This window comes from Patiria miniata, unplaced genomic scaffold, assembly GCF_015706575.1.
Source record: "Patiria miniata isolate m_02_andy unplaced genomic scaffold, ASM1570657v1 HiC_scaffold_22, whole genome shotgun sequence".
Classification (NCBI taxonomy): Eukaryota; Metazoa; Echinodermata; class Asteroidea; order Valvatida; family Asterinidae; genus Patiria; species Patiria miniata.
Genome location: NW_024037061.1, coordinates 5,234,838 through 5,245,192, shown reverse-complemented (window position 1 = coordinate 5,245,192; position 10,355 = coordinate 5,234,838). Strand labels below are relative to the sequence as shown.

Genomic DNA, 10,355 nt, shown 5'->3' with positions numbered 1-10,355 from the left:
ACATTGACAATTGGGTCACACCGAACAATTTTTTTGAAGGTTTATAATGCAGTGGTGGAATGAGGGGGTGCCCAAAATGGAGGTGTCTTAAGAGTAAATAAATACCTGTACATGTAACCAGCAGAAGAAACAGGAAAGCAGACAAGATATGTCCCTTTAAACAAAGCAAACTAACGCATATAAAAAAATACAAAAAATGGGTGCTATACCCCCAAACCCTCTGGATCTGCTGTGGTGAACCAGGTACGTCACTTAAAGAACCTTCTACTTGTAAGAAAGACCACCTTTTTTGGAATGAAACAGGCTTTAAATACAATTATAAATCAAAGGACCATCAGATAGAAGTCAGAGTCTGGTTTAATAATTTCAAAAATCAACCATTGTACATTTATTTGCTACCTAATCAAAACAGCCATCTTGGTTTGGAGAAAAGCCTTAAGATCAGTCTTTTGTCAAAGAAAATTTCAGCTTTTAATTTATTGATACATTGATTAGCATCGAAAAATGTTTGCATGTATATCAATAAAAAGAAAACAAAACCATAACTCATGCTATTTTGTATGCTTACACATTAAAGAGAGTGATTTGGCTTGTCATATGTGGCTAGTCTCACTGTTAACATTCACAGAATTTGCCTTTCTACTGGAACTAATTTTTAATAATTGAAAAGAATTAAAATGAATAAAACCAACACTAATGAACAGAAAGATACAATTATGTAGTTTTGAAATCTAGAGTTACTCATTATTTTCATTATAATGTCAAATGCTAACTAGTCGTGCTGATACAACTTCAAGTAAATGTTATCACTACATCAAAGTTCTCATCAAATCTTGTGCAGTAACGGCATAACAACAGGATGGAGCATATGTCTTGCTTTCTAAGCCAAAGTTTCAGTTTTGAATCCTCCTCTGAAGTCCCCAGAGATTCAACCACACATCCAGCAGATAAAGTAGCGGTGTAGATGATGTTGCATATATTCAAGGAAAGAGACCTGTGGATATTCTCTTCTAAGCCGATATGTCAACTTATCAGTTCTGTAAAAAAAGAAAATAGTAAAATATAGACAGGTTTAGTATCTGATGATCAAAAACAATGATTACTGTGGATGTGCTTTAGAAGAAAGAAAACAAGTTGTTCAATCTAGAGTTAAATTACTAGAAAGATCACGTGCCCGATCGTTTTGCCTTCCACTGTAAATATGTAAACATTGGTAGCTATTGAGAACCAACCTTTTCAGCTTCCAAAGCAATATCCAGAGGTTTTCATTTTGAATATTCTATTAAAGTTTATTTCTGTTTGCACTCTGAATAACAATCAAAACATCTTACCGATATAAAGATCCAAGGCCATTTCCTTCGGCTTCTAAATCATTTCATGATTCCAACAGTTCAGCAAGCTGGGACATTCTCATGAAACTAAGTTGTTGATCGGGGTTGAACAGTCAGTCGCAGAACATCTCCCTTTTCCTGACGTTCATCCTTTAGGCCTATATATATAGAATAAAATAGTAAATTCTATAAAAAGCTATTTTGCTATTTTATACAAAGGGAAAGACTACCCTCACACCTCCATAAAAGTATCCTTCAACTATGGAGAAAGAGAGTGCACAACATTTTATTATGGAATTTTGTGCAGTACCCGTTGTACTTTGGCATCTTAACGTTAGACATTTATTTTCAGTGCCAGAGGTACTCGGTTTGAATCATGGAACTAAAAAAAAAAACACCCTTTTTTACTAGGTTTTTCAAATAAGACCTTTGTCATTGAAGACATTTTTCTTCTTTGACTTAAGAGAATTTTTCTAAAAGGAAAGTAAAGTCCAAGAACCATTCAGTAAACAAGTGACGTACCCAACAGTCCAATGCTGTAGAGAAAGAAAAGGTGTTTTTTTATAACCAGGAATCTGTTATCATTTTGAATGGTATCTTTTGCAAGAAAATAATTTTTTCTGTGCATTTTCAGTTGACGCCATCCAAATCGATGCGGTTCTGTGCATTCACGGTGCATCGTGGTGACCACCAGCTTTGTTTTCGCATTTCGTTTTTATCGATGTGTCACCCCAGTTTCCCTCAAAGAAATTAAAACCTAACCTTACCCTTAATTCAAGACAAGTAAACCCAAACATGGTTTTTTTGTTCTTTTTCGGGGCACATAAATACACAATCGCCTTCATTATAATGACATGTAGGCCTACCTCCAACGGAAGTTCTGCTTGTTGTACTGTTGCAGCTAGCAGCTTTCCTTGAATTGAGGTTTTCATCGAAATCGAAATCCTGGTTGAGTTTGTGTGCAGCATGACACAGTTATGTAGATAGGCAATTAAAAGAAACTTGAACTTTGCCCGGAGCTTTTTCGGTGAAGAAATCTGGGTCTCAGCTGAAGTGTCTGGTTTGCGTTTTCTTGCAGCACCGAGACGTTTACTATCTATAAAAATCGCCATGGGTGAGATCGGCCGGCCGGACTGCCTTGTTTACATGCGCCGGTAGTGTATGATGTAGTAGTACTGTCATGACTGTGCAGTACGATACACTGTATATACAGACATAGCAGATCCACTGCCCACACATCGTGGGTATATTCGGCGATGCCATTGTGAAAATCAGCCACTCTTTGGCACAGGAAATGAACTTACTACCACCGGCATCAGATCCTTCGCATTTACCCCCTCAAACGTGACAGATTATGAGTGCAAACACTTCTTTTTTGCACCGGTCGATGTTTACGTTGACGCACTTTTGCCAATGGACGCTGCCATGTTTGTTAAATGTCATGACCTGCGACCTCATATCTGATGTATAATTGGACAGTTCACGTCACGTGGTACGATGCGTCATACGCGGCGGATTTTTTTAACGTAGGCGCGGTACGTTTTTGAACGTCCATAATGGACAAATAGTCCGGTTTTTCGAGTCAAATTATCAAAAAACTGCTGGACGAAATGTGGAGAACTTTTGTAGTATCATTCTTTGGTAGTGTATTTCGGTACAACTGTTAAAAAAATTTAGACCCGCGATTGCTGGAGCGAAAAGAACGAATTTTCCAGTCCAGCTGACGGCCTGTATACCCCCAGTAAAATGGTGAATTATTATGAGACCAATCTGTCAGATGACCCTGTTAATATAGATGGAGCTTTGTCATTACAATTTCTGATAAAAATTGTTAAAATACTTCTACAAGCATTGTGTTGTTTGAAAAAAAAAGCCCATGTAGTCCCTATTCCCCTCAGCTGAGGGTACACTGGGAGCAGTTAAGTGTTTCGTTCTGTTCCTAATCACCCCAACATCGAAGTGAATCCCCAACATCGGGGTGAATAAGAACGGTCGAATAAAATAAAAAATCCAACGTTGATGGGATTTTTTTTTTTTTTTTTTTTTTTGCTGTCAATCCCAAGTTAACATGGGTGGACATTAAATAGCACCAAAATCTCTATCACTGGCCATGTAGTAAAAATTGCGATACACTTGTATAATATACTCCCTCTTGCTGTGCCTCAGTAAGGAGCGAAACTCTACCTAGTCTTCTAAATCATAAAGAGAGAAACTTCAATATACATCTACAGCAGTTGAAAGAGGTAAAGTTGTTTCCTGCTTTACGCTTGAATAATTGTGCATGCCTTTGTTAGCAACAATGGATCCATTTCCTTGTGACGATGTTGTCATGGGGTAAAAAATAAACCTGGGAATTTCCCTTAGACCTTCGTCTGAGTTCATTTTCTACATTGTCCCAATCCACCCCGTTTAACGGCATTCAATTTATTTCTCATGAACCAATTGTACGTGCTATGTGGCTAATGCAGGTGCATGTTATGGCCCTTAATAACAGTTCAAATTACTGAAATGGCTACCATGCTGGAATAAAAGTAGTATTCTTCAAAAGATATTACTTAATTTTGCAATCAGGGTGATCGTTTTAGCCGATTTTCGGGTTACTTTGACAAAACTTTTGTAAAAAAAACGAGTTTGACAGAAAATTTGACTGAATGGATTTGTTTGGCAAATTTCTGGCAGAATTCTACACAAATGGTTATTTGACAGAATAACAGCAAATTTGAACAAAAAAGTGTTCATATTGTTAAAAAAAAGTTTCAATCCTTTCATACAAACCCTTGCATAATGGGACAGGTTGGCTGGTCTAGGTGCTGAGGTTCACTAAGAAACGAGCTTCGTCGTGGCCGGATCCGCGCTTTGCCCAAAATTTACCAATAATTTCACAACATCGTTAAGTGACTAGATTGTTTATTATGTAATATTAATGAATATTAATAACGGAAATACTACCGATCTGCATGTGATTTTAAGGGTTTATAGTGTATTTCGAGTAATTCTGGGAATTTGGCAGATTGTTTTTATAAATATGACAGATTTTTGATGCGCATTTAGCAGAATTTGGCTCTGACCTTACGGCCACCGTGTCTGTAATTAGGACTTGTTTGATAAAAAAAGTTTTAGGCAAACAGAATGTTTGACAACTTTCATGTTGTAGTTTATGCTGCGTGTTACCCCGTTGCTCAAAAGGGAGTGAATTCGAATTTCGAAGCATTTACAATTTCTGTGGGACACGGACCCACAGGGCCGGGTGTCTTACGATTGCACCATTCTGCTTGTCTTTCCGAGCATGACGTCAGTTTCACTATATATATATATATATATATAGGGGTTGGGCAAAAAGGGGTTTTATCAACTGTGAGCCTTCTCCTTTGATAGTAACAGTGGATCCGTTCTTGTCAATTCTGCACTGTACACAATAATTCAGTTTTGCAATACATTTCAGGCATGCAACTTTTCCTCGGATCTGCTGATGTCCTCTTTTTTATTCTCATTTATTTTGCCTTTCAAAATTGAACAACACAAAGTATTCTGAATTTAGGAATTTTCTCTTTTTTTGTGAATTTACAGTTGCATGCCTGAAATTTAGTTAGTGGAAGAGATTAAAGCACGATTTATTAGGCAAGCCATATACGAACTGTATTGAAGACTCAATCGGAATCCCTTTTGTCGTCACGGTGAGTAGAATGGGCGTAAATTCCACCCATTTGTGAGACATGTTAAACCTGTAACAGCTTTTATACTGGGTGCACATTATCTTTGTTTTTATCCTCATTAAACCACAGATGGCCCCGCGTTGATGACTCATGTAAGCTTTGCCATTTGTGACTGTTTGTAAGGGATGGATGGTCCTTTTCCCCCTTGGCCCCTACGTTTGAGTATTATGGAGACATTGAGTCTGTCTCGCAATTCCACAGGGAGATGAAGCCCTATGCTAAGATATACATGCGGTAGAGTCAGTTAAGGCTTGGCAAGTTGGCATGACCAGACATATGATACTCCAAGAAGGCTTCTCTTTGCGGCAATAAATTTTATCAACAGGGAAGTTATTTTTCTAATTAATACCAAATTGACTTCACACTTCACAAGAAGAAATTTCCTGCATAAAGTCTTTTCACAATTGTGGGTACGTGACTCTACTGTTATTTTCCTTTGTAGGCACCAAACTCTACCATCGGGAGGGTGGCGGGGGGGGGGGGGTCAATAAAGGGCAACATTTCCCTACCGTGGAGAGTGAGAAAGGGGGTGGGGCTGAATCCTACGTCACTAGACGGCTGTGCATGTGGTTGTCCAACGTTTGATTTATTGGTACGATTAATTCCCTTCCAGACAGTTTCTTTTGTTAAAGGTACAATCAGCAAGTAATGAGCATTGACATTGCGGCTCGGATACGGAGCATGAGTGGGTATGAAGAGAGGGAAAACATGGGGGAGATGCCCCTCCCTCCACCCACTGCAGTTCTTGAGGTTTATAGCACGATGCACAAGAACGAAGGTCGCCAAAATATTTCAAGTTTTTCTTGCACAACGAATAACTGCCATGTCTTTATATCCAAAACAGTAATGGTCTGCTGAACTCCTGAGTCAACTAATAGACCTGAGACATAATGACGTCACGCTTTGGTAACATGTGCACTTTCTTTTTGGAGCTCGGTGGCTCTCGTGCCCACCTGGCTCTTATAGAGAAGTGCACATGTAAGTAAAACATGACGTCATCAGTTATATTAATGACTGCAGTAGTTTCGTGTACACAGGCCTACATATACACCCTTTTAAACCTTAGTGACTGAATGATTTGATTGATCCAATAAACTGGGCTGGCCAATTTAAAATGTTAAGCTCCAAGATGTTCCAGTTGAAGCTACTTTGGAATTTTATTCTTAGAAAGTGTTTCAACATCCAGAGAGTGGGCGAAAGTGCCGTCCAATTGGAGTCCTGGGCTCCTCGGTTTTACACAACAGGTTGGTGATAACTTTGGAAAAATATTTCAGTTTCATTGGTGGATATCGAGTGGGTGCGGCACAAAACAATCACTTGCACATTTAACATGCACATTTCGATACCAAAGCCGTAATATATAACATTTAGCTTGCGAGGGTTGAAATACAAAGATATACATCTAACTATAATTCCAGGAATTCCAGGGTGTGCGTTTGTATGATGCCTGTGTCATACGCATGCACACAGTACGCAGGATTCACGTATTTTCCGAAAGCATTTTCAAAGCGGCGGGGCCAGGATATATGCGTAGTGTATGTCTGCCTGCTATTTGGATTTGGGCAGATGGTGCCATTTATCTACATTCAGTCTATATATTCAATAGCTATGTACGTTGTTTCATCGTTTCTTTTTTTTTTCTCGAAAGTCTACCAAAGTGGAATTCTCCTTTAATTAACCTTTCCAAAGGTACTTCACTTGATTCGGAATAAACTGTCAAAGACGATGAAAAGTCCCAAGAATCAACGTTAATTTCTTTGCAATTGAGACACCGATGAACATGACAATCAAAGGTAATGTTTCGAGAGTATTTTCCCAAGAAGTGTCTTGCCGAAAAGCTCACATTCTTTTTTGCTACTAAATTATCGGTTTTTTTTCTGTCGATTTATTAATATATATCTCGAATACCAACAACTGATTTGTAATATTAAGTGATTGAAAAAACGGCGTGCTGTGAGCTTTTTTTATGCAAAACGAGCAAGTGCATAAAAAAATTAGAAAACAGCGGTGGAGAAACGTGTGTTTTTGAAGTTGTTAATTCAAGTTGAATTATAAGCTGCCTGGATAATCCCTTGCCCTTCTTCGACTTATAGTCAGCCTTTTACAGGGCGAAAATAAAAGCGAAACTCTACCTAGTCATTATAATCATGAAGAGAAAAACTTGACAGCAAATTGAAAGAGGTAAAGTTGTTTCCTGCTTTACGCTTTAATCATTTTGCATGCCTTTTGTTGACAACAATGGACATATTTCCCTGTGTCGCTGTTGTCATGGGATAAAAAATAAACCTAGGAATTTCCCTTGGACCTTCGTCCGAGTTCACCACATATCTGTTCAAGACCTGCAAGAGGTACTCTGGATTTATTCTGATTTTTAATACAGTTTGAAAGAAAATCTATATTTAAGATCGATATTACTCTGCAGTTTCTACTAGTGTAATATAGCTCCTTCATGCTGGACCGAAGTTTGGAGCGAAACTCTACCTAGTCATTGAAATCATATAGACAAAACTTCAATATACAGCAATTGTAAAGGGTTAAGTTGTTAACTGCTTTACGCTTCAATAATTGTGCATGCCTTTTGTTAGCAACAATGGCTCCATTTCCATGTGACGATGCTGTCATTGGGTAAAAAAACAAACCTGGGAATTTCCGCTGGACCTCCGTCGAGTTTATTACCACGTAGCTGATCAAGACCTGTATTTAACAAGTGCTCTCGATTGAAACAGTCAGTGTTTTTATTCTGATTTTTAATACAGTTGAAAGAAAAGTGAGATTTAAGATCGATGCACACTGCAATGTAAAGCCAACCATATTTTAAGCCAGACGGTCTACGCAGTACGCGGCATTCCGCGTGTGTACAGGCATGGAGCGTGGTTGGTACATGCAATTCATTTGAGGCTTGACTTAATTGTATGTATAGCCTCAAGCATAAACATCTCTATCTGGCAGGCGGGGAGGGCGGCGATCAAATGAACGCTAATTTGTTGTGCCATGCTCTCTGTTGGGCAGTCAAGACGAAAGTGAAGCATATATTATACGCCTCCCTATGTATGGTCGGCCATTAGGGCAAAAAAGACAATCACAAAATTAAAGTTAAACAAAAATACAATACAATTAAATGCAAAATAATAAACAACAATAAAAATGTAGGATAACAAAATAAAGAAACCCAAAACAAATTGAATCGTAAAAAAAATAAAAAGCACAAATTAAACATAACTAAATAAAACATTCGTGTTAAATGTACAATAAAACACACATTAATCTAACCCCAAAATTACTGTAAGTCCCGCGTCGAATGTAAACCACAAAATTACTTTAAGTCCCGCGTCGAATGTATACCCCAAAATTACTGTAAGTCCCGCGTCGAATGTAAACCCCAAAATTACTTTAAGTCCCGCGACGAATGTATACCCCCAAATTACTGCAAGTCCCGGCCGCGACGAATGTATACCCCGAAATTACTGTATTAGTCCCGCGACGAATGTATACCCCAAAATTACTGTATTAGTCCCGCGACGAATGTAAACCCCAAAATTACTGTAGGCCCCGCGACGAATGTATACCCCGAAATTACTGTATTAGTCCCGCGACGAATGTAAACCCCAAAATTACTGTAGGCCCCGCGTCGAATGTAAACCCCCAAATAAATGTAAGTCCCGCGACGAATGTATACCCCAAAATTACTATAAGTCCCGCGACAAAATTGTAAACCCCAAAATTACTTAAAGCGGAGTACCAGTCTACATGGACTGGTACACAACGGCCTATCACTGCAGCGTGGCCGCGCTGCATGGACTGTACACGTGCAACTTTTGCGTTTATTTGGAGGGGGCGTAATCATACACGAAGCCACTATGTTACATGTCAAGTCGGATTGGAGGGGAAATTTTTTTTGGGGGGGGGCAGCCACCATGATCAATTAATATTGTCAGATTGGGCATTTTTTTTTTCTTTTTTGAGAAGTGATTAATAGAGAACATAGCAAGGATGGACCGATATGTGCAGGCTAAGTTCAGGGAATAATTTTAATTGTTGGAAAATTCCAAGAAAATTGCCAATTTGCCGCCGTGAAGTAAAGTTGTTTTGTTATCAGCATCAGCAGGAAGGCCGTTCCTCTTTCTTTTTACTTTTTGGGAAAGGAGTCAAATGATCTGAGGACTGAAGGCTCTGCGAACGGATGAACATTTTTGACTTTATCTTGTGACCAGCATGACTATAAGTCTTGTGAGTTGTAGGGAAAACTTCTGTTGATTTACACTGGTATGGATATCGGTACCAGTGTAGGTACATAATGCCTAGAGCGTATTTCAGAGACAAATTTGAAAAACGCGAATACAATAAAGAAGATTTAATCCCTCTTCCTCAGTCAAAAAGGTGAGATTCTCGTGAACGTTAAGAGAAATTAACCGATGAAAAGATGCAACTTGTCTTTGACTTTTATGTTTATAAAGGCAGGCACTGCGTACACCACCATCTTTTCCTCAAAAAAAAATTGTCAAAATGGTCAGAAATTGCCTCAGTTCGCACCACAGAGCATCTAGAATCCAAAAATTCAAACCACACGCCGTAATTTTTTGGACCCACTTTTTGGAGGACCAATTTTGGAGTGAATACATAGAAGACTACACATGGTGGCTGATGAAGTTCGGAAAAAGGACCCCAAAATATCCTCTGTTTCACCCGTCACAAAAACAACAGGTGGGACGGCATAATTATTATCACAGTGTATAAATCACATCATTAAGTGAATTAGAAAAAAAAACCACAAATGTATGCAAAACAAACCTTGCATCGCCTACACCGGAGATGGTTTTTTAAAAATCCTGCCCTCTGGGAACATACTAACCTAATCGGCCCGCAGGCGGTTTATGCGTTGACAAGTTAACCCACCCACCGCCACCACCTTGTATCGGAACCGGAACTTCCTAAATGCGTATTTTACATATTAAAAACCTAACAAATACACTCTGGGCAGCTCAATTATGTAACTACACTGGTATCCATACCAATGTAAATCAACAGAAATATTCTCAATCAAAAATGTTCGCAGAGCCTTCGGTCCTCGGATCATTTTGACTCCTAGCCCAAAAAGTACAAAAGAATGAGCAACAGTCCTGCTGATGATTATAACAAAACCCAAAACCCAAATTTTTCCCCTTTAAATAGTACCTCACGGTGGCAAATTGGCAAATTTTCAAACAATAAAAATTATTCCCTGAACTTAATAGCCTGCACATATCGGTCCATCCTTGCTATGTTCTCAGCTATAAATCACTTCTCAAAAAAGAAAAAAATGCCCAATCTGACA

The 10,355-nt window shown here is 38.7% G+C and overlaps 1 long non-coding RNA gene across 1 annotated transcript; it reads right to left on the bottom strand.

Moving 5' to 3' along the window:
- Positions 1-323: 323 nt before the first annotated feature.
- On the bottom strand, positions 324-2,758 carry LOC119729984. Its single transcript, XR_005271335.1, has 3 exons — positions 2,198-2,758; positions 1,332-1,489; positions 324-1,037 (listed from the first exon to the last, which is right to left on the bottom strand). It is a non-coding gene; the product is annotated as an uncharacterized LOC119729984 (long non-coding RNA).
- Between the last annotated feature and the right edge of the window lie 7,597 nt (positions 2,759-10,355).